Below are 25,231 nucleotides of genomic sequence, written 5' to 3'. Positions count from 1 at the left end.
CACCAGGCTAAAAATGGGGAATTTTTAGAAAAGAAAACCTCAGATATCACTATTAAGATACTTCAACCTCAACTCATTTCATCAGACATTTGTAAATTTTCTCTTTTCCTTCATGTAGGAATACTGCAGTCAATATCAACTCAGTTGTGGGACTAGATCAATTGTATGTAAATTGCTAGTAACTAAATCAAGAACTGTTACATCAAAACAAATGAAATCCTCATTTGGAAGAATTGTTTTCTCTTTTTATTACAAATCTTTGCTTGATTACTTCCTAATGTGATATTGGACCTCTTAACAGAGTGATGACATTTTCTTTCTCTTCAGCAGTTGTCCTTCTTCCACATGTGGTCAAATATTTAAGATTTCAAAGATTTCGATTGATAATTCACTAAGCTGACATTTAAGAAATTGTGCATTTCTGGAATTTGGTCTACTGTCTTGTTCTTTCATACACAGGCTTTGTAAGATTTATTAGTTCTAGAAGAAATTCTACTTTCCAATCTTCGTATGACCAATTTCAGTCTCTCTCATCAGTCTTTCTGACCCTCTCTCTGGAGTCTCATTGCAGTCTGCCTCATAAAAAATTATATTAGTTATTAGCTAAATGACCCTCAGCTTTTGTTTCTTGCTGACTTCATGTCATCTGTGATAGCAGCCCTGACTGGCTGTGCTTACTGGAGTTTTTTGTTTGTTTTGTTTGTTTGTTTTAGAGGTCTAGGAATACTATTCAAAGTAGTAGCTTCTTTGGGCCCCAGTGATCCCTTGACCTATATTCAATGGGTTTTTTCCCTAAAGACACAAAGAACAGCTCACTAAATTCCTGTTGTAATTTTCTCAAAATCAGTCAATGTGGCATCCTTGCAAAGCCATAAATAATCCTCTATAACAACTTACAGAAATGGTCTATCAAATTGGCTTTTCAGGGTTGACTGTGAAAAATGTTCATTTCCAAGTCTACATCATAAAACTGATCACATCCCTTGGAGGTTCCCCTTCCTTCCTTATCTTATGATAGATCAAAACATAATATTCTAGTTGTGGTCAGCCTGGAGCACATTTCCCCAAGAATATTCTGTTGTGTAAAAGAGAACCAACTATCAAAATAAAGGTGAAAATAATTGTCTACTACAGAATGATTTATCTTGCTTATATCCATTGTTATTTTCATTACTTCCAACACAAGGATAATTTATATTGGGATTAGACAAGTGGCAAAGATTAATGGAATAAACATCCAGTTTACTTTCATATATCCAATATAATATATTTAACCCATTATTGGAAAATTAAATTCAATTGTAGAAACAATGTTAGAAATATAAAGTAAGCCTCAATACGTGAAATCTGGCACACATACACCATCTACTCAGAAATGCAGTCTCTTTATAAATATTTATTTGTTACAGAATAATAAAAATTTAACTAATGAATATGACTTTTATGTGTCATCTGAAATACTCCTCGTGTACATAATTGTATGTAATTTTATGGATGTCACCTGCACATGAATTTAACATGCATGTAGAATTCAAATTTCCATAGTTTAAACTAGATGAGAGGAATCATACCCTCATGTACTGTGTGGTGTAAATTTTCCCACAGTGCTGAACCTTTCCACCTAATACCGAGTCATGTGCAATAATTTATTATTTGATGTTAAGATGAGTGCTAAGTGTAGAATGCACTTTGAATTATTACAATAATTCCCAGAATTAAAGCAGTAATGATACATTATGCAGGAAATATATTATTGAATTCAGTTTCACTTTCTTCTTTTCTGTAGCTGCTAAAAGTAAAATTATATATTAAATATTCAACATTAAGAAATCAATAATAAGTAATCTATTATTAAAATGATGTAGTACTAAACTGTTATTTTAACCATAGTTCTAACAAATTGTGATGAAAAGAACATTTAATAGAATTATGGGTAATATTGTTAAACTTACCAGCTTGTTGTTTTCTAATTGTGTCATTTATTATTTTTGGTCCAAGTTGTGTCTTAATTGTTTAGTTTTTTATTTTTATCTCTATTGGTTTGATGATTGTGCATTTTGTTTTCCCTTTTTAATGACTGACATGAGACTGAAAATCAGTATGCTAGTTTATTACTTGCTATATTAAAGTAAAATTACTACTCACCACAGCTGTTCTAATCTTTGTATATTACAGTATTTTCCCCAGTCCTATATCTTATATTGCTGCTCTCATGTAATTTATTTTATTTTTATTGAAATTTTAGTGTCAATTTAATGTACAGAAGGGTTATAGTTAAAGAAGTAAGGTAATTGGTTCATTTCTTTTCTAGCTTGTTACCCCTTCACCCATTTTTCTCCCTCTTCTCTCCAAACGGCCCGTCCAAGATTATGTCCAACATGTTGTCTTGTGTATTTCACTGTTGCATAGGTTCTGCATTTGTCCTTTGTCTCACCATTTTTCCCTTTCCCTTCGCTAGTTCAGATCAACATATTTACAATACCCAGGGTATTAAAATCAAATACAGTGACTACAGGGGATAAACCATAGTTGGGGAAAACACAAAAGGATGAAAAAGAATCGCATAGTACATTAAGAACAATAACAACAAAGAACATGTCTTGGAGTTCATTTCACATAGAATCACCTTATATGCTCATATGTACATAGCTATAGAGCTATTCTGCTAAACTTATCCTTGATATACACAATAATGCACCCCTATTACCCAGTAATCCCATTTATGGGCATTTAACCAGGTGACCACAAACAAGGCCACACTAAAGCTACCAGAACAATTATGTTTATCACAGTATTATTTACCATAGGTAAGATATGGGATCAACCCAGATGACCCTCAGTAGATAAATGGATCAAGAAAATGAGATGCACACACGCACACATGGAATACTATGCTTTCATCAGAAAACTGATACCACCTCATTTGCAAGGAAATGCAAGTTCTTGGGAAAAATCACATTAAATGAAATAAGCCAGACTTAAAGAAACATTGGTCCCATGGTTTTTCTTATTTGAAATAATTATTTAACATCAAGGATAATCTCGTGTATTTTAATTTGACATTTTATTCTATGTTGAGCATCCAACATTATTGTTATACTGTTTGTTATTATTTCTGCAAATAGGCAGATATATATATTTTTAAATGTTCTTCTTATCTATTACTGAAGGAAGAACATCTAAAAGAGCAAACCCTTTAGGAAGAACAACTCCTACTTACTTAGCTTCATTCCTATGTAAGACCAATGTTGTCCCCTGTATTCTCATGTCGTACCTTACAACTGTATTCCTCATCATTCTGTATATCTACTATCTTCTACATTGTGAATTAATGCCCCAGAAATTCCACTCCGCTTTACTTTAAAAAAATTCTCTCTTAATGTTTGAGGTTGGTTTGTGTGTGTGTGTGTGTTTGTTTGTGTGTGTGTACAAAAATCAGAAGACAACATTTTTCCTCATATAGAATACATCGTTGAGGTCATTATAAGTTGTTGCTAATGGGAGAAGTCTCTTGCTATTTTAAGGATGAATCAGAAAAATATATTTATGCATGCACACAGTTGCTTTATTAATCTGTATTTGAACAGTGAACTTCGATTTATATCTTGTCTGTTGTTGTGAATAACAATGAACTACAGATATGTTTATGAGTTACCCAGAGAGAAATAATTGCATGATTGGTGGGTCAGATGATATTTCAACTTTTCTTTAGAAAACGGCATACTACTTTCTACAAGGAGATTACTAACCTGTATTTTGACCACGAGTGTAGAAAATTTCCTTTTCTCCACACTCTCACCAGACAACATTTTGAGTTTTTTTAAGGGAAGGTTTTTAATGTCTGCAGTATCCAAGACTGGCCTTAGACTCAAATCCTTTTACTCCAAACTCCTAAACGCTTGTAATTACGCGCCTTTACCACCACATCTGGTTCCTTCATTTTTTTGATAAGAGTTATAATAGTTATGAAGTAGTATCATAGTAAATTTGAATTGCATTTCTCTAATGACTTCTGTTCACAAAGCATTAAGCCAGCATAGAAGTTTTATTAAACACAGCTTTCTAAATCGACTGGTGATATTCAGGGCTTTTTTGAAAATATGTCTATTCAGAACTTTTGTCCATTTTTAATCAATTTTCTTGTTAATCTCATCTTTAATCTCTCTATACAAAATCAATTATTAATTCAAGGTAGTAGAAAGGAAAAAAATAAATTCCTAACATTTTTCAATGTCAATAACATGATACTGCTTAAATTATTTTCTGTTTATTCTTGAGACTTTATAACTCAATTTAGTTAGACCTTTTACAAGGCTATATGTGTTTTATTTATTTTACGTTGATTGTTCTTTCTAAACCTGTGTCAATAATTTCCCTTGGTTTCTTTCTGTCTCATGTAGTTCAGATTTCAAAATGAAGAATAAATGGAAAGAAGCAAACAAAAAATACAGTTCCTCTCATCTTATGATGCCTCTACAAGAATGAGGAAAACGTTCATCCTTCTGAGGACATATGACAGAATATCAAAAAGACAATTCATTCTTTTTTTTTTTTTTATGTCGGTCGTGGGGCTTGAACTCTGGGCCTGGGTGCTACAGTGCCACTTCCGGTTTTCTGGTTGTTTATTGGAGATAGGAGTCTCACGGTCTCTCCTGCCCAGGCTGGCTTTGAACCGCGATCCTCAGATCTCAGCCTCCTGAGTAGCTAGGATTACAGGTGTGAGCCACCAGCGCCCGGCTAATTCTTTTAGGTCTTCTTTAACTTTGCAATGTAACTTAAATGATATAAAACACAATATACTATGCAGATACTTTTATGTTTTCTCAGTTTTGCACATCTTCATATGGTCTTCAGCTCAGTCTACAACATTCCTTGATGATTCTCTCCCTGATATTTTTACACTACCAAAACATAAGATAACCAGTTTGATTTACGGCATGAGAAGTTATCCACCTGGCTTCCTTGGAAGTAGAGCATGGTCAATAGATAACATTACTTCTGGTTGCTCACTGCATGTAATGGTTTCTCTAATACTTATTGTATTCTATTTAGTATTTGAAAAAACTCTTGGCTCAACTCACAGCTCATTCATAGAAGTTTATTTTAAGTATTTCACTAGTTTTATGTCTCTTAATTCTTAAGATAACATTTGTTATAAAACTAAAGTTATTGCCATTTTAGTGTTGGGAAAAATTGTAATGAAAGACAGTAAGTGCATGGCCCAAAGACACACGGTGAGGAAGGAAATGAGTCAAAGTTTCCAAAGGTCTTTCAGCAATACAAAAAAGTTAGATAAAATCTGTACATTTTCTTACTCTCTCAATTCAGTAGTCAAATTGTCCAAGAAATAATAGCATACCTAATATTGCCCATGGTGATTGTTTTCTGTCACCTTTTGTCTTCAATACAGACTGTGTTGGTGACATTGGGTTATCATGCACAGAGCTGAGCCGATAAATTGAGGTCCAAATAGAGGCAAATTTCTTCTGCCCCACAGTTCCATTATCCTTTTTAAAAAGTACTGAATCTTTTAAATATCATCCCTTACTGTCTTTTTAAGAAACCAAAAATGAAATAAATTCACATATAATCACTCCTAAAGGCTTTCAAAGTAGGAGATGATAAAATAGGTCCCCATGAAGTAAATTTTCTTCATTTTTAAAAATTATTCTGAAAGCCATGTATTGGTTGGTCACACCTGTAATTCTATCTACTCATGATATTTACTCAGGAGCCTGAGATCTGTAGATAACAGTTGGAAGCCAATCAGGGCAAAAAAATCATGAAATTATTTTTCAAAATTTTTAATGAACTAGCAAAGAGCCAGCAATGGAGATGTAGCTCATATTGTAGCTCAACAATCTAGAGAGGAAAGGCCTAGCAAGACCTTGAAACCCTGATTTCAAACTCTGATCACGTCAACACACATGCATATGTGTGTGGGGGCACACGCACATACACATTTATTCATATTTGCTCCATTCTCTTACTCTCTCAATTCAATATTATATTGAATATTGGGGTTATAGTTACATGAGCAAGGTAATTAGTACATTTCCTATTAAGCATTGTTATGTCCTCCTTTATATTTCCCCTACCAGCCCTTCCCTCCCACATCCAGAATTATGTTCCCCTCCCCCTTTCTCCCCACTTAAATTTTAACGTTTATTTTTCAACATAGTGTCTTGTGCATCTCATTGTTACAATGGGTAAAACTGTAACCTTATTTGAGCATTTTTCCCCTTCCCCTCCCCAAATTAGAGAAACTTACATACAAGATGTAGGGGAATCAACTTCAAATACAATGAAAACAGAGGTTATAGCGTGGAGTAGGAGCATATACAGAAACCAAAAAATCACATAGCACATTATAAGTACGTTAGACACAATAGCAAGAAACAAACAAACAAACAAAAATAACAAACACTTGTGTCCTTATCTTGGTGTTCATTTCCCTTACCATCATCTTATCTGGTCGTATGCACGTAGCTTTTGACCTTTTCTGCTTATCCCAGACATATATTCGTTATTGAAAGTAAGGGAAACCATGGGACCTATGTTTCTTTGGACTTGGCTTACTTCACTTAATAATTTTTTTCCAAGTCTTTCCATTTCCTAACAAATTGGGCGATGTCATTCTTACTGATGGAGGCATAGAATTCCATTGTGTATATATACCACATTTTCTTGATCCATTCATCTACTGAGGGGCATCTGGGTTGGTTCCATATCTTAGCTATGGTAAATAATGCGGCAATAAACATAGTTGTGCTGGTAGTATTAATATGTTCTTGTTTGTGCTCATTTGGGTAAATCCCCAAAAATAGGATTTCTGGGTCATAAGGGATCTTTATGTGGAGTCTTTTGAGCAACCTCCAGACTGCTTTCCCAAGTGGTTGAAAAGTTTACATTCCCAACAACAATACCGTATGATTCCAGGGTGGGCACATGTCCTCCATAAAAATATGGAACGATCCAGGAATTTGCAGGTTATCCCTGTGCAGGGGCCATGATAATCTTCTCTGTATCATTCCAATGTTAGTGTATGTGATGCTGAATTGAGCACAGAACATTTTTATATAAAAAGGGTAGTTGATTTTATTAAACTAGACAATTCAACGAAAAGTAAGTTCAAAACAATTGCCATGAAAATTTAGAACCAAATATTTCTTACATAAACACACATTTAAGTATAAAGTCTAGATTGATATGTCAAAAACAAAATAATTCCAGATATTTGTTGTTCAAGAGATTTGTAGGAGGAGGAATTCAATTATTCTATTCAAGGCACTAGTCATAATGAACACTGCAGCAAGTGTTAAGGTTTGTTAAAAGTTTTTATGTTTTAAATATGTTTAATTTGGGGAATTTGCTTATGTATGCCAAAATTAGGACTGTTTGGCAGGTATAAACTTTTCTATAAAGTATTTAAGATTTATGGTATCAGACATATACTACTAGGTATGTACATTTCAGAGTTTATAGAAACTTTATTAATGAGAAGTTGCAAAGTCTTTGTGTAAAGAAGCAGAGTGAAGAGTTAAGATTTTAACTACACAGTTTCTTTGAAAACTTTATTTGTTAGCGAGGAACAAATGATGATATAAGCCATAAATAAATGATGAGATGAGCCATAAATGGTAATCTTAGTGGCTAATTTTAATGACTACTCATATTCTATAAAACTCTTTTTGAATATCATAAACTTCGCCAGAGTTAAATTTACAGGAATATGAGAAAATAGTAAAATCTAATATGCAGTACACTTCAAAGACTGAAAACACTGGCAATTGGATTGTTTTATTATGTTTTTAATCTTAATATTTAATTATTGGTTTCCTTTATTTGTAGCAATTTATTACTTGTTGTAATATAGTACAACTTTTGTAAGTAATCATTAGGAGGTCATCATTGAGAAGGTTACTGGGATGTCCATACCATTTTTTATATGTGCATGTGAATTTACAAAGTGGAAAATTAAGAACATAATATTTACTTAAAAATGAAAAAAAATAGAGTCTTAATCAGGAGTGTTGATAAATGTAAACACCTAAAATCTTAGCCGTAGGCTAACACAGCGGTATTACAGAGTTGAGGCCACAAAAGTGAGGGACTGTGTTTTGTTTTGTTTTGTTTCGTTGAATTTGTTGGTCATGGAGCCTGGGTTCTGTCCCTCAGCTCAAGGCTAGCGCTACCACTTGAGGCACAGCACCTCTTCCATCTTTTTCTTCTTATGTTGTGCTGAGGAATCAAATCCAGGGCCTCATGCATGCAAGCCAAGCCCTCTAAAACTGAGCCACCTTCCCCACACCTAAGAAACTGTGTTTTAAAAAAATCATCTAAACAGGGGCCCTGGGTTCAATTCCTCAGCACCACATAAGCAAAAAGAAAAAACCCATAAGTGGCGCTGTGGCTCAAGAGATAGAGTGCTAGCCTTGAGCTGAAGAGCTGAGGGGCAGCGCCCAGGCCCAGAGTTCAGGCCCCACGACCGGAACAAAAAAAAAATCATCTAAACAATATTTGCTTTCTGCTTTGGGTTATATAATGAAATATATGAATATCTTTTTATGTTTTTGTGAATTGTCGTACTTCTAAATTTATACTAACTTCAGCCACTTTATCCATTACAAAGTCATGAAATATCTGAGAATTTGCTTCTGTGAAGGTTGTTTTTCCATGTATAATTTATTCTGCGTCATTTTTATTTTTATCAAAATAACACATTTCACTTTGATGGGTTATAATACATCAAATATGAATATTCTCATACTGCTCTTGTTTATCTGTTATGCACTTTAAATATTATGATATTTCCCTCTCTCTTTCACTGTCTCTCATTTCCTCTTTCTTTTTCATGCTCCATTTCTGCTACTTAGAATTTCTGCTGGTCTACTATTATCCTTAAGGATCCACTGGTTTTGTAGCAACATAATAGTGACCATCAGTTACTTTTGCATTCTTTAAGAGTTATAAAAGTGACGTGATATTATTCTTTGCGATTCTAAATGGCAAAACACCAGATCTCACTTTTACTATTATTTATATAAATTTTATCTCATAGGAATCATTGGGAGAAATAAGATACTTTTAACCTGTAACCTAAAAGTACTTTTTTTTTTTACAAACAATCTTTTTCTTTTATTTTCAGTTAGTACCTTCCTGTAATGAAAACAAAGCTATCCTATGGAAAGTAGACAGAAATTGTTCACAGGGATGAAAAACAAAGGAATGGGGGAAGTGAGTAAAACGGATGCACATCATAGAGCACAGATCCTCAGAGCAATTTATCTTGTACACTTTGTGAGAATGACAATGTGCTGGTAACTATAGAGTAATTCACTGAACAACTGATATATACACACATATAGTTATATGTGTATATTTATTTATATATGCATATATGTGTATATGCTCTTATATATGTACACATGTATGTTACTATACACACACATACATATACACATGTATACATGCACACATGGAGAAAGACACATAGGTACAGCCAACACAAGTTTCACTAGTTGTTGAATATGCCTTACATGGAATGCTTGGAACAATATATGTTGAAGATGTATTTGTCTCTAAGAGTTTTTTACCACTCCTCTTGTCTCTTAAATCGGGTGGTTTTTGAGAAATTTGACTGATAAAATGCAGTTCAAGTGATAGCAAGTCACTCAGAAATCTCAGTAAATATAAGTCATATGGTGTCTCCCTGCTCCTCACGGAATGCTTGCTCTTGTAGACACTCTCAACAACCATAGCACCAGGAGAATACCCTGGTAAAAAATGAAGTTATAAGGCTTTAAATGGCATGCTTCCTTGAGCTCTTTTCCAACAGGCAGCATCAATTCCTAAGCAAAAGAGTGATTCCTCAGAAGACTGGATTCTACATATATATTTAACCAACCCACGTGAAAAGTCCTAGGTGAGAAATGCTGACTGAAGTCTTACTAATTTCCTGGTCAAGAAAATAAAGAAAAAAAGAAAGTATTTTTAATGTATTAAAGTTTGAGAATAATTTGTAACCTGTCAATAAATGTGTAGAATAAAATTATACGAGCTGACAAAGAATAATGTTTCATTTATGTGCTCTTGGATTGGTGAGTGATTTTAGGTGTGTCTACACAAGTAGAATCAGCATAAATCAAGCCAGCAATACTTCAATTAAGATATAAGGAAAGAATACACGTTGATCCATTGTAACAATGAGATGTACAAGACACTCTATCAGTGGGGGTGTGAATGGGGGTGTTGGGGAGGTGTGAAATAAAGAGATGGTAGCGGAAAATTAAAGGAGGGGGTAACAGTGCTCAATAAAAATGTGCTTATATCTTAGCTATGGTAAATAATGCTGCAATAAATATAGTTGTGCTGGTAGCTATAGGATGATCTAGTTTGCAATAACAAGTATATGTCTGAGTCAAACAGAAAAGGTCAGATAAGTTGATATTAGGGAAATGAACCCCAAGATAAGTATATAAATGTTTTTTTTTTCTTTCACGGGGTTGTTTCTAACATATTTATAAGATGATTTCTTGGTTGCTTTGTATGTCCCTCCCCTATGGTATAAACCCTGCTTTCATTGTACTTGATGTTGGTATAATTTGTGGAGGGGAAAGGAAAAAAAACAAATCGTTTAAATAAGGATACAGTTGGACCCAGTGCAACAATGAGATATACAAGTCTTTATGTCAAAAAACGAACTTTACAATTTTGGTTGGGGGGAGGATCAGGTGGGGGGGCGCGGGAGAGTGTGGGAAGTGATAGGAAGGGGAAACAAAGGAGGGGGCAACAATGCTTGATAAAAATGTACTCATTGTCTTGCTCATGTCATTGTAACTCCTCTATACAGTATTTTCACAATAAAAAGAAAGAAATGTACTCATTACCTTACTTATGTAACTGTAACTCCTCAGTACATTATATTTTATGCATACACACACAGATAGATAGATAGATAGATAGATAGATAGATAGATAGATAGATAGATAGATAGATAGATAGATAGATAGATAGATAGATAGATAGATAGATAGATAGATAGATAGATAGATAGATAGGTAGGTGGGTAGGTAGATAGATAGATAGATAGATAGAGAGAGAGAGAGAGAGAGAGAGAGAGAGAGAGAGAGAGAGAGAGAGAGAGAGAGAGAGAGAGATGGAAAATTTCTGTACTTATAAGAAGTTGTATTTGTCACTCAATATCAGTAAGGTATTGGTTTTAGGACCAGAGGTATATTAAAACTTTGGATACTCAAATTCTCTACATGAACACAGTAAATTATTTACATTAGAATCTGCCCACAAGCTAGTGCATTGTAATTGCTATGAAAACGTTTACTGCATTCTATGTTTGTAATGAAAAATAATAGTATATGCACTATCAACAGATACAATTTTTTGAAATAAATTTTGTCTGCAGTTTGTGGGTGGAATTGGGACAGCAATTCTGAAAAGCACAAATTTCATCACCAAGACCGGTCTGCAAATTATAACAAGGAGCTAATACAGCATCATGGAATAGTATGGAATTCCAAGTAGAAGTACTTGAATTGAGACATTATCAGAAAGTATAACAACCCAGGGACATTTTTTTATTATTGTGAAAATACTGTACAGAGGGGTTACAAGTACATGGTCAAGATAATGAATACATTTCTTATCCAGCATGGTAGCCTCCTCTTTTGTTTCCCCTTCCCATCCCTTCCCATCCTCCTTCCGCCCCCCTACCCAATCCTCCTGGCTACCCCCATCCCTGCATCAAAGTTGTAAAGTTCATTTTTCAACATAACGACTTGTAAATCTCGTTGTTGCAATGGGTCCACCTGTATCCCTATTTAAACGATTTGTTTTTCCCCTTCCAATCCACAAATTATGCCGACATCAAATACAGTGAAAGCAGGGGTTATACTGTGGGGGAAGGATATCCAAAGCAACAAAGAAATTATCTTATAAATGTGCTAGAAAGAATTTTCAATATCTAGTATATGTCTGAGTCAAGCAGAAAATGTCAGATAAGGTGATGTTAGGGGAAAGAACCCTAAGATATGTACTCAAACCCAGGGAATTTTTAGAAGTGCAGCTGCTAGTTTTCTCAAGGAGAGTTTTCAGAACACTTATTGAAGCACAAGTCAGAACCTCAGTGAAGTGTAGATGGTTTTCCCTCAACTTTCTCACATGCTCAGTCATTACTAATCAACATATAGCTCCTCTTGAATAATCCTCTAATAACGAAATGTTGATGGAGTGTTTATATGCAGAAAACGTGGAAGGCTAACTTTTTTACCATTTTGGACAGTCTGTATTCTATGATCCAGCAGAGAGAAAACTAAGTATCCATTTACAACCTTCTGAATAATTCTGATTCTGCCCACATCAGTTATTTATTCATACTTGTGCCTGAGTGAGATGATTTTAAAATAATTTAGTCATTTAAATTTAAAATTTAAATATGGAATGAAATTAGTTCCAATGCATTACATTACGATATTTAGCAACAACTGAGAAACCTAAAGGTCTATAAGAATTTTTTAATTGAATGAAGGGATGTTGGAATTTGGTACTCTACAGTTTAAGCAATTTGCAGGAAGAATTGGCAAAATAAAATTTACATTTGCAGAAGTCTTGACACTTATTAAAATTTGTATATTGAAACGAACACAAGCCTCAACAATATGTTAATGCTATCCTCTTATTTATCTTTAAAGGTTTATGCTTCTGTTCTCTTAATAATAAAACTTCAAAAAATGTATTTTTACCTAGTTGTGCAAAGGGGTTTTGCTTCATCATGTCAGTGTTGAATAAAGTGTATGTGCATTTCAATGTGTAGTGCATCTGGATCATTGTCAAACTTTCCATTTTTCTTCCTTCCCTTACCCCAACCCCACCTATCCCTTCAAATATCCTACTTATATTCTCACATATGTGCATTGAGTGCTATATGTACATTGACTGTATTAGTCCACCATTTCCCTCTCCATTATTCTGCCCTACTCCTTTCAAGCCCAGATCCCCTTTTAAGACTTGTTTGAACTTCATGGTATTTTGTTAAATATCTCTACCTTTGACATTTGGCTATGGGTTTGCCATATCCACTGTTCCATGTTAGACTTACCTAAATGTGTATATTTCTCTCCACATTTCTTCTGTCTGAATGGCCAAGATAAGTCTCCTTTACTATTCACCTTCTCTCCTAAATTTAGAATTTGACCTTCAGGGCCATCCAATAATGCTCTTTTTTTCTCTACACTCTTAAGATGGAAGGGAAATAATTTCCATGCTCTTTGCATTATTTTTCCATCATGAATTTCCATCACTTATTACTTTAGCAGTCTAAATTTAAAGTAATATTTTCTGCATTATATTCAAAAATTTAAGTGAATATCAAGGGTAATTTACCTAGTATTGGACGATCTTCAATTTTTGATGATAGAAGTAGGAGTGAGTTTTAACTATGCAGATAACACTATTTATTGAGCCTGTAGTCATAAATTTTTAATAAATTTCGAGTTACTTTTTATTAATAATTTTAAAAGTATTATTTCAGGATTTGAAATGCTGCTCCAATTATTTTAAAAGTTTCACAATAAGTTAGACTGTACTTTCCCCCCATTTTCCCCACTAGTTCAGATTGTCTACTTTGGCTTTATTGTTTGAGAAGCCAAGGGAAGAGGATAAACAGAGAGATGATCATTACTCATGTATCTCCTTCCTTTTCTGTTTCTTCTATTCTTGCTCAGAAAAAGACTGGAGCAGAGTGATGCTTGACTTCACCATACAAGGAAGCATTCCTGGCATGTCAATTATTGTTTCTCAGAATCACTTAAACTGCTTACTCTTGCCTTCTCTGTAACAGTAACCTAACTATGGCTACCTTGGTGCAGGAGGAAGCACACTAACAGGTTGTTACCTGTAAATTGTTATTTTATATCTCAGCTTACTGCTACCAAATATAGAAAGCTTTGTCTACATAAATGCAAAGGTACTGATTGTTCAACAATAACTTAGTGAGGAATAGACAATTCCAGTCAGCTACCCCCTCCTCTCGTATCCTCCCTTCCATTCCCCTCCCCTCATTTACCCAGCCTTCCCTTCTTCTTTCTTTGTGTCTCTCTCCTCCATATTCATCTCTGTCTTCTCTCTTTTTCTTTTCCATTAGCAAGTGATTTGGTTTATCACACGACACATAAATACTTGAACAAATATTTCTTTCTCCTCTTTTTGTGATTATTTATTCTTAAGAAGTGAGTTCTAGGTCTCTCTGTTCTATTCTAGATCTCTCTGCTACCTAGCACTCACTCTATTCTTTACTAGCACTCTCTGCTCTCTCACTGCATTATTCTAGCTCTCTCTGCTCTCTCTCTGCTCTCTCTCACTGCTCGATTCTAGCTCTCTCTGCTACCTAGCTCTCTCACTTCTCTTTTCTAGCTCTCTCTGCTCGCTCTCTCTCTTTCTGCTCTCTCTGCTCTTTTCTAGCTATTTCCTCTTTCTTTCGCAACTCTTTCTCATTCCCAGGTCTTTCCCAGCCAGGTGGAGTTCCAATCTTGCCTGGTCCCAGCAGGTCTACTGAATAAACCTACCCCTAACCTGAAAAAAAAGTGAGTTCTAGCAGAGCACCAGTGGCTTACACCTAGATACTGGGTAGGTTCAAATTTGACAATTGCAATTCAAAGCTCTTCCAAGTAGACAAACCTAAGAGATTCTTTTCTCAACTTGTGGTAAAAGGAAGAAGTGAAGTTGTGGCCCAGGTGGTGTAGAGCAAACATTGAGAACTCAAGCCCAGATAGAACTCAAGGCCAGGAGTTCAAAGCCCAGTATCAGCACAATATTAAAAAAAATGAATCCTTTGTCCTTGAAAAGGAATATTTCTCCAAAAATTCATACGCAGGACAATTTTCAAGGTCCAAGACTATTTGAAAGTCTCTTTCACATATTAAACTGATTCAACTGCTTGACTCACATTATCGAAAATAGGAGTCACACTTCACATTAGAAAGTATGCCCACTGCTTCGTTTAAGGATTCAGGTGGACCTGTTGCAACAATGAGAAGTACAAAATGTCATGTCAAAACCAGCTTTACAATGTCGGTGTGGGGGGGGGAGGGGGGTAAAATTGGGTGGGGGGAGGGGGGAGGCGGGGAAGGGATGTGAAGGGTAAACAAAGGAGGAGGCTGCAATGCTTGGTAAGAAAAGTATGCATTATCCTGCCCATGTAATTGTAGCCCCTCTGTACAGTATGTTCCCAAATAAAATAAAATACAATTAAAAAAAACAATTCTTACAAGTTTTAATATAAAGGAAGCATGAGAGCGAAATTCACCTCACTTGGTTGAGTTAGGTTTGACTCACTGACATACTTTTGCAAGTAAATTAGGGACGGTATACATGTAAGGACGTCTATATAAATGGTTTTCTAGGAGAGAGAATGAGCTAGCTGCTGTCCAAGTTTGAATCAGAGTAAGTTTATTCCTATGATATGGTAAAGAGAAGCTCATCTCACAGAACACTATGCAGACAGTAATTTCAAAAGGATTAAAAACCCATGTCTATGTTTTGAACAGCCAAGTTTTCACAAACAAAAAACAGTTTTCTGAGCCAAGAAAATATGTTAGAGCAAAAAGAACTATGTTAAATATAGGTAATGGCTGAGTGACATGTGTAATCACAACCAAACTATAAAATTTTCATCATGTCCTTAACAAGAATCTCCAAGATAGGTCTTGCTAAATCTGTCATAGAGGACTGGGTTTATGCAATTGTCAGTTTTTTTCAGTGTCCAATATCTTCTACAGTCACTTGGGTTGCAAACCGCTCACATCACATGCAGTGTCTAGAGAAAAGTGCAGTCTTGTAGGCACCTACGGGATTTTTGTGCCACTGTGAATATTGATCGTTTTTCTTCTTGTAATTATACGTGTCAGTGTGAAGTCATTTCATGTAAGAAAATGCTTAACATGTTTTATAGAAATAGGGTGACTTTAGACCAATGAGTTACTCTATGCTGCATTTTTGTTTATTTTATATCCAGAAAATCTAAATTCTTACCTTATGCTTTTCCTTGGAATTTATACACAGTTTTAATCTCTGATGGGTGACAGATAAAGATATAAATATTTATTAACAGTGACTAAATTTAGGCTGAGGAATCTAGGTACAACTATACTCATGCAGAGAGGCCTCATAAGTCATGAGACCACGATATCCAAATGTTAACCTATGCTTCCTGAAATCATGCTTATGAGATTTTGTGTATTATAAACAGTGGTTATTCACATGTTTTATAAACTACATCATTTCATGGGTGAGGAATTGAAGTAAGATATTATGCTCACAACCAAATTTAAGGAGTCATCCAAAATTAGTTATAAATATATACATTGTTTAACACAATGTTTTTAAAATGCAAGATAAAGGAATTAATTTATGAAAAAATAAACATTTACAATAAATACGGAATCAGTATGACTTATTTTTCTTTTATCCCAGTTGCAATATGGCTTACATGATGACTTTTATGGTTATATGTTTAGTTAGATCTTGATATTTATTTGGAGAACTTATGTTCTTTGATTTATTTATTTGTCAGATCAAAGGAAATGAATTCCATGCCAGAGTCAGCATCTATAATACAGTTGTATTCTACTACTTTGCCAAAATTTCAAATCACCTCGAGTAGGTTGGGTCTTTTTTGTATCTAAATAAATAGGTATGCAATTTTGTCAGTACTAGATTTTGACCACTCTTTATTTAAATAATATTTTCCAGAAACTTCTTCTATTCTCTTTTTTCATGAGATTTTTAAATTCATTTATATAATGTGCTGATGTTTTCCTTTAGATAACCCACATTCAGTCTTCTATAAGCAGTGTAATTTAGAGTACTTATGAATTATGTACACTCATGTGCACTTCTCAGATTCTATTCTTTGCATATTTTGTTGTTGTTAAGTCCGTATTATTTAGTTCTCATTATGAATATTTTGGATTTACTAAATTCATTTTTGAATTTTTAAGTATATCATGATCTTTTTGATTTGATACTGTAACATTTTTAATTTAAATATGTGCAGATCTTACTTCATATACAGTTAGATTCGTTTTAAACAATTTGATCCATTCAAGGGATTTGCTATATTAGGTTTATACAGATAAATTTAATTACAAATTAACACAACCTTATTTTTGAGAGACAGATATCCTTATAGCTCTACTCAAATTAACAAGAATTTGAAAGTTTTGTAGTTTAAAAAATAAACGGTACAACATATTTTTGTTTCTGGGCAAGTTTCAATTTGTTGGTTGTTTTTCCAACTGTGATGACTTCAACATATGTGTGCATTTTATTTCAATTGTTTTGTGTCTATATTTTGTTTCATATAACAGAAAATGCAAAAAGAATCAGTGATTTAGGATTTTTCCAAATTGAATTCTTAGAGAGAAGCTTGAAGTTTTGTGGCAACTGGGAACAGGGAGGTCTTCTTAGTGGAGGGGTTAGCAGAATAACAGAGACTTTTTTGACGTGATTTGAAGTCTGCCACTTCTTGCCTCACTATTTCCAATGGCATTACTTCAAATTCTTTAGTGGAAAGAAAATAATTTTGTCTGTATGAACTCAGAATTTTTGGTTTAATTGAGACACACTACATATTCATATTTGATTTTAACTCTAAAATATTTTTTCCTTAGTTTAAAACCGCAGATGTGAATTTATAATGCTAAAAGAGCATCTAGAATTTCTATGAAATGGTCCAAACTACTTTCACTTCACACTATATGCAATGTACAATGTAATAATAATAGTGTGTGGGATAGTATGTAATAATTGACCTTGGGGAAAGTCCATTACAGTGGATTTTTGTGAAATACTTCATAATAGTAAGAATTATATTTGATTCTATTAAAAAATTCAGTTACATCTAAAAATAACTCACAGTTCTAAACTAATCCTGAAAAAATAAGATTGTTTACTGGAAAAAGCTAGAAGTTTCAATAAGCTTGCTTTTTTAAACATTGACTTTGTCACCAGTAACGAGGTAAGAATTGACTTAAATTGTTTGTTCCACGTATCTGTTTCTGTCCTCAGAAAGTTAGAGTATGTAGGAGATGGTATGAGTATGCCTTAAAAGACAGCTTATGAGTAATGTTAGTATGTAATTTTTGGCTGTGATTTAACATTAAAACTAGCATGTCATTCTCTATTTTCATCTAAAGTCGACTTTAAGCAGTCTGTGTATAATTTTGTAAGCAACTAAACAGATTTGATCATTCATCTGAGAGATGCAGTTTAGCCCAGATCTTGCCTGGACCATGCCACTTCCACCACAGTACACTGGACTCCTGCCTTTCCTATACTCAAAAATGCACTTAGACCTATCAATAATGTTAGGAATGAGAGTATAAAAAATCATAGACACCAAGACCTAAGTATGAATTAAAAACTCTCCAACTTGTGAATACTATTGGTTTAAAAAGACATGAAGGGCTGGGAAGGTGGCTTAGTGGTAGAGTGCTTGCCTTGGATCCATGAAGCCCTGGGTTCGATTCCTTAGCACCACACAAGTATAAAGAAAAAAGCTGGAAGTGACGCTGTGGCTCAAGTGGAAGAGTGCTAGCCTTGAGCTGAAGAGCTGAGGGACAGCGCCCAGAGTTCAGGCCCCACTACTGAACCCCTTCTCGCCAAATAAAGACATCAATACTACCAATTTTTTTGAAAATTTCTTTCTTTCTTTTTTTTTTTTTTTGGTCGGTCATGGGGCTTGAACTCTGGGCCTGGGCACTGTCCCTCAGCTCTTCAGCTCAAGGCGAGGGCTCTACCACTTGAGCTACAGCGCCACTTCCGGTTTTCTGCTGGTTTATTGGAGATAGGAGTCTCAAGGTCTCTCCTGCCTGGGCTGGCTTTGAACCACGATCCTCAGATTTCAGCCTCCTGAGTAGCTAGGATTACAGGCGTGAGCCACCAGTGCCCGTCTCATCCAAATTTCTTATGATACTGAAGATTCAATTATAAACTATTAACACTTGAAAATAACTTAATTTCATGGGAATAGAACACAAAACACAAGATTAATCCTAATCATATTAAAAGACATTTATACTACAAACTCACTTTATAACTACAAAGATTCTAAAAATAATTTAAGCACAGTGACACAAAAATAATTTAACTGCATCATCTACATTCAAAGGACTGTGCTAATAGAAAACAAAATTATACTAATAATTAGGTTACCCAATTCACTTATATTCTTTTATTCTATTTGTTTTAGTTTCATAAAAACTGGCTTTTCATAAAATGATTCATAAAAAAGCCTATATACCCACTTACATTTTCAGATCTTAACAATATTTATTTCAGAAATGTCTTTAGCTGTATAGTCAATGAACTAAAATATTACTAAAATATTTAAATGGTTTTCAGATATTGCAAGACTCGCTCTGGGATGTTATTTATATTGGAAAAGATATTCAAAAAGCCTTATTTGTTAAAGTTGTGATCGTTACTCCCACAAAAGAACTATTAATGAAGAAACCTTTGTATGTACAAAACAACTTCAAATGCATACACAATCTGGAGAAGACACATGTTTTTTTTTTAATATATATCTAACAAGCATAGCCACAATACTGATTTTCAGTCAATATGATGCGATATTCAAACCTTAAAAATATGGGGATTATTATCTTAGTGTGAATAGATACGATCTTACAAAGGAAGTTATTTTCAACAAAAATCCGGAAAGAGTTTATCCACCTTGAGTTTCACAGAAATAACCAGACAGTAATACCTATTTGGTCAAGTCGGTCAAAATCACTCCATGAATATTTCTTAAAAATATAACCAATTTAAGAAGTCAAATACATATTTTGTACTGACAGTCATCTTACAGCAATAACTTACTACCTAATTATATGTGTATCTTTTTACCTAACATATATTAAGAACTGAAAATGATCTCTTTTATCTAACTTATGATGTAAATGCTTTGATTATGATGATGTTATTAACAAATAAAATGTACAGAAGGGTGGTTCCACTGAAATGACAGGACAGAAAACTGATAAATAAAAAAACATTGCAACACAGTTCTTTTCAGCCTCACACTGTTCATATTGGCAAGCAACATTGCAACAGCACACACACACACACACACACACACACACACACAAACACACATTTGTGCACATGTACACACACATATACACACATGCCAAATTCAGGGTTTATTGTACAAAAAAGTTCAAATAAAATATTAGTGATTAGGACAAATGATAATTTGCCTTATTACAAAATAATACATAATCCATTCACCATGGTAGTTTCATTTTATCTGCCCCTCCACATGTGACCATTTAATTTTATTTTAGGTAATTCTTTAACTAATTCATTCCTTCATTAGTTAAATACTAATACTAGAGCTTGAACTCAGGGCCTAGCTCTTTCCCAGAATTTGTTATTTTTTTGTTTTAGTTTCTCAACGCTAGCAATTTATTGCTTCTACCACAGCTCCATTTCTAGCTTTTGCTGGTTATTTTCAAACCAGAATCTAATGGACTTTTTTTCTTGCTCTGGTTTCAAACCACAATCATCAGATTTCGTCTTTCTGATTAGCTATGAATAAAGACATGAGCCATCAGTGTGGCTCCTACTTTTTCCTATACTTATCTATTGCACATACTTAGATAGCAATTTAATATTGAGAGTATAGACGCAAGATGTATAGTGATTATATTGTTCTGTCAGAAATTCAAGTAGTAATGTAAATTTCTTCTTAAGACCATACACAAAAAATACTTAAGAAGAAATCTGATGATGATGATGATGTGTGTGTGTTTGTACTGTTGCAATATGTTTCACATATAAGCACTGTGCAGGAGTGTCCAGACATTCACAGTAAATGCGTGAATATCTGCCTTGAGCTACCAACTCATGGACAATGTCTAAGTGTCCACTCTAGGGTTCCCGATGAAGAGGGCTTGCCTTGCATGCATGAGGCCCTGGTTTTGATTCCTCAGCACCACATAAGCAAAAAGAAAAAAGCAGGAAGTGGCGCTGTAGCTCAAGTGGTAGAGCGCTCGCCTTGAGCTGAAGAGCTGAGGGACAGCGCCCAGGCCCAGAGTTCAAGCCCCACGACCAAAAAAAAAAAAAAAAGACCTGGGACCAAGTCAAGGCCATCTTATTACTGCAGGCAACCAGAAGCTTTGCGTACAGGGCCCTGGACACAGCACAGATCTGGACCTGAAGACTGCAGCCCCAGTAACTCCTTGACACCCCCATGCCAGCTGGAAGTAGCCAGAAAAGACCACTATGCCCCTCCACCTTTTATACTCCAGAGTTCAAAATGATGGAATCTGCTTTGTTCTCATAACTCCATGATACTCCTCTCTCAGCCCAATTCTTTTTATGTATCCAAAGATTCTATAAGAAGAACTTGCATCTCCTCCCTTGGCCCTATCATTTTATGTATCTAAAGATGGAATATGAAGCAGTGACTCCCAACCTACTGTCACAGGTCCATACATACTCCAGGCAAAATCCCAGGTATATGTGAACTCCTTTGTAGTGTAGGCAGGGCAATCCACCTAATCCCAGCTGTAAACATCCCATTGTTACCCCAACTGAAAGGCCCCCACATTCCTTGACCTTGGGGCTTTTCATTAGCCTCTACCTCCTTGCTTAGACCTCCTATAAAAACCCAGATCCTGTCCCAGCTCCCTCACAAAACCTCCAAACCTGCTGGAAGGGCTGTGCCCCTAGCTGTTCATCAATAAACGGTCCTCACCTGTTGATGATCAAGTCCGGGCTCTTCCTTTTCCATTCTCCTCCATTTTTCTAACAAGGACAGTCTGTATTCTATGATCCAGAAGAGAGAAATTAGGTAAGCATCCATTTACAACCTTCTGAGTAATTTTGATTCTGCCCACATCAGTTATCTATCCATACATATGTCCAAGTGAGAGCATTTTAAAAGAATTTAGGGTTTTAAAATTTAAACTTAAATGTAGAAAGAAATTGGCCCCAATACATTACATTAAGTTATTTAGAAACAACTGAGAAACCTAAAAGCCTATACGAATTTTTTTTATTGGAAATGTCGGGATAGTGGAATTTGCTACTTTATATTTTAAGCAATTTGCAAAACAAATTGGCAAAATAAAATTTACATTTGCAGCAGATTTAACACATCAATTTTTGTATATTGAAAGGAGCACAAGCCTCAACAATATGTCAATGCTATCCTCTTATTATCTCTAAAGGTTTATGCTTCTGGTCACTTAATAATAAAACTTCAAAATGGTTTTCATCTTTAGCAAGTTGTGCAAAGGAGTTTCGCTTCATAATGTCAGTGTTGAATAACGTGTATGTGCATTTCAGTTGAATAAAGTGTATGTGCATTTCAATGTACAATACATCTGGATTATTGTCAAACTTTCCACATTTCATCCTTCTCTTACCCCAACCCCACCTATCCCTTCAAGTTTCCGACTTAAATTCTCACATATGCACATTGAGTGTTATGAGTGTATTAGTCCACCATTTCCCTTCTCATTGTTCTGCCCTACTCCCCGTAAGCCCAGCTCTCCCTTTTAAGACTTATTTCAACTTCATGGTATTTTGTTCAATTTATCTGCCATTTTGGCATTTGGCTTTGGGTTTTCAACATTCTCTCTTCCATGTTTGACCTACATAAACAAGTCTATTTCTACACTTTTCAAATCTCTGAATCGCTGAGATAGGTCTCCATTACTATTGACCTTCTGTCGTAAATTCAGAATTGGTCCCCCAGGGTCATCAATTAAAGCTTTTTTCTTCTCTACACACAGAAGATGGAAGGAAAATAATTTCCATTCTCTCAGCATTATGCTATCCATCATGTATTTCTATCACTTATCACTTCAGCAATCTATTTTTTTTATTTATCCATTTTTTTTATTGTACAGAGGGGTTACAGTTACAAGACTAATGTTTTCTGCATCATATTCAAACACTTTAAGTGAATATCGAGGGTAATTTACCTAGTATTGTAAGTTTAGGAGCAGTCTTCAATTTCTGATGATAGAAACATGAGTCAGTTTAATTATGTACATTCCAGTATGGAATGAGCCTTTTAGTCTTCTAAATTTTCAATACATTTAGAGTTACTTTTTATTACTAATTACAAACATTTTACTTCAGTATTTGAAACACTACCACAATCATTTTAAAACTTTCACATAAAGCTAGACTGAACTTTTTCCTCCCATTTCCCCCACTAGTTCAGGTTAAGTCTCCTTTGAATTTATTGTTTGAGAGGCCAAGGGAAAAGGGAACACAGAGAGATGATCATTACTCAGATATATCTTTCCTCTTCCATTTGTGCTATTCTTGTTGAGAGGAAGACTAGATTAGGGAACAAGAGTGATGCTTGACTTTACCATACAAGGAAGCATTCCTGACATGTAGATTATAGTTTCTCAGAGTCATTTAAACTGCTTATTCTTGCCTTCTTTGTAACAGTACTTCACGGTGTCACCCTTGGTGCAGAAGGAAGCACACTAACAGGTTATTACCTGTAAAGTGGTATTTTATATTTCAACTTATTACTACCAAAAGTATAAAGTTTTGGCTACATAAATGCAAAGGCACTGATTGTCCAATAACACCCTATAGACAATTCTACTCAGCACCCCCGTCCTCTCACATCCTCCCTTCCCTCCCCTCATTTACCCTCCTTTCCTTCTTCTTTCTTTGTGTTTCCATCCTCCATATTCATCTTTAACTTCATGATTTCTATCTTCCAGTAGCAAGTGATTTGGTTAATCAGACAACACACAAATAATTGAAAATTTTTTTTTCCTCTTTTTTATGATGATTTATTTTTAAGAAGTGAGTTCTAGCAGAGCACCAGTGGCTTACAACTACCTATTAGGTAGGTTCCAATTTGACAATTGCAATTCAAAGGTATTCCAACTAGACAAACCTAAGAGATTCTTTTCTCCATTTGTGGTAAAAGGAAGAAGTAAATGTGGGGATCAGGTGGTATAGTCCAAACATTGAGAATTAAATCCCAGATATAACTCAAGGCCAGGAATTCAAACCCAAGTACCAGGACAATATAAAAAATGTGTCCTACCTCTTTGAATGGGGATATTTCTCCAAAAATTTATACCCAGGAAAATTTTCAAGGTCAAGTCTCTTTCAAAGGCTCTTTCACTTCTTAACCTGATTCCTCTGCTTAATTCAAATTATGGAAAATAAGAGCCTCACTTTCCATTAAAAAGTATGTTCATGGCTAAACATGAACATGTTTACCATTTTTAATGTAAGGGAAGCATGGGAGAGGAATTCACCTCACTTGGGTGAGTTAGGTTTGACTCACTGGCAGACTTTTGCAAGTAAATGAGCATTTGTTGACATATAAAAAGACTGGACAGATGGTTTTCTAGGGGAGGGAATAAACTACCTACAGTCCAAGTTGGAATTAGAGTAAGTTTATTCCTATGATAAGGTAAAGAAAAGTTCATCTCATAGAACGTTATGCAGACAGTAATTTCAAAAGGATTAAAAACCGGAAGATTGCAGAGGAGAAACTGGAGGCTAAACAAGCTCTTGCATAGAAAGCAGTTTTAGAGTTCCAGTGAACAGTCCTAAGCCAGAGAATCACACAAAGTTTGTCATCACAGGACAGAGAGTTAGGCCACAGAGGGAAAATCCAGGCAAGGAGACAGAGCTGAACACTTGCCAGCAGCTGCCACTGCGTCGGCAACATAGAGCATCCAGAACAAAGGGGACAGAGGCAACAGGCGAGTGGATTCGACTCAACACCAGCAAGAACCGACAAAGAGAAGACATCTTCATCCTGCAGTTTGCAGACCAGTGACGACCCAGGAACCAAGACCCGGGGTGAGTAGAAGCCTAACTTCTTTTTTTTTTTTTTTTTTTTTTTTGTCGGTCGTGGGGCTTGAACTCTGGGCCTGGGTGCTGTCCCTCAGCTCTTCAGCTCAAGGCAAGTGCTCTACCACTTGAGCTACAGCGCCACTTCCGGTTTTCTGGTGGTTTATTGGAGATAGGAGTCTCACAGTCTCTCCTGCCCGGGCTGGCTTTGAACCGTGATCCTCAGATCTCAGCCTCCTGAGTAGCTAGGATTACAGGCGTGAGCCACCAGCGCCCGGCTAAGCCTAACTTCTTCATTCCTTCTCAGGGAGCAGAGGAGGTAAGGCCACCCCTCCCCCCCCCCACTACTGGAGATCTCCA

General features: G+C 35.2%; 1 non-coding gene across 1 annotated transcript; it reads right to left on the bottom strand.

The window, feature by feature from the left end:
- Nucleotides 1-6,959: 6,959 nt before the first annotated feature.
- On the bottom strand, nt 6,960-7,066 carry LOC138814786 (U6 spliceosomal RNA). Its single transcript, XR_011368092.1, has one exon. It is a non-coding gene; the product is annotated as a U6 spliceosomal RNA (small nuclear RNA).
- Nucleotides 7,067-25,231: the final 18,165 nt, after the last annotated feature.

This window comes from Dipodomys merriami, unplaced genomic scaffold (assembly GCF_024711535.1).
Source record: "Dipodomys merriami isolate MVZ:Mamm:240054 unplaced genomic scaffold, mDipMer1.0.p SCAF_610, whole genome shotgun sequence".
NCBI lineage: Eukaryota > Metazoa > Chordata > Mammalia > Rodentia > Heteromyidae > Dipodomys > Dipodomys merriami.
Note: the sequence above shows the minus strand (reverse complement) of the source record. Positions and strands in the feature narration are given on the sequence as shown.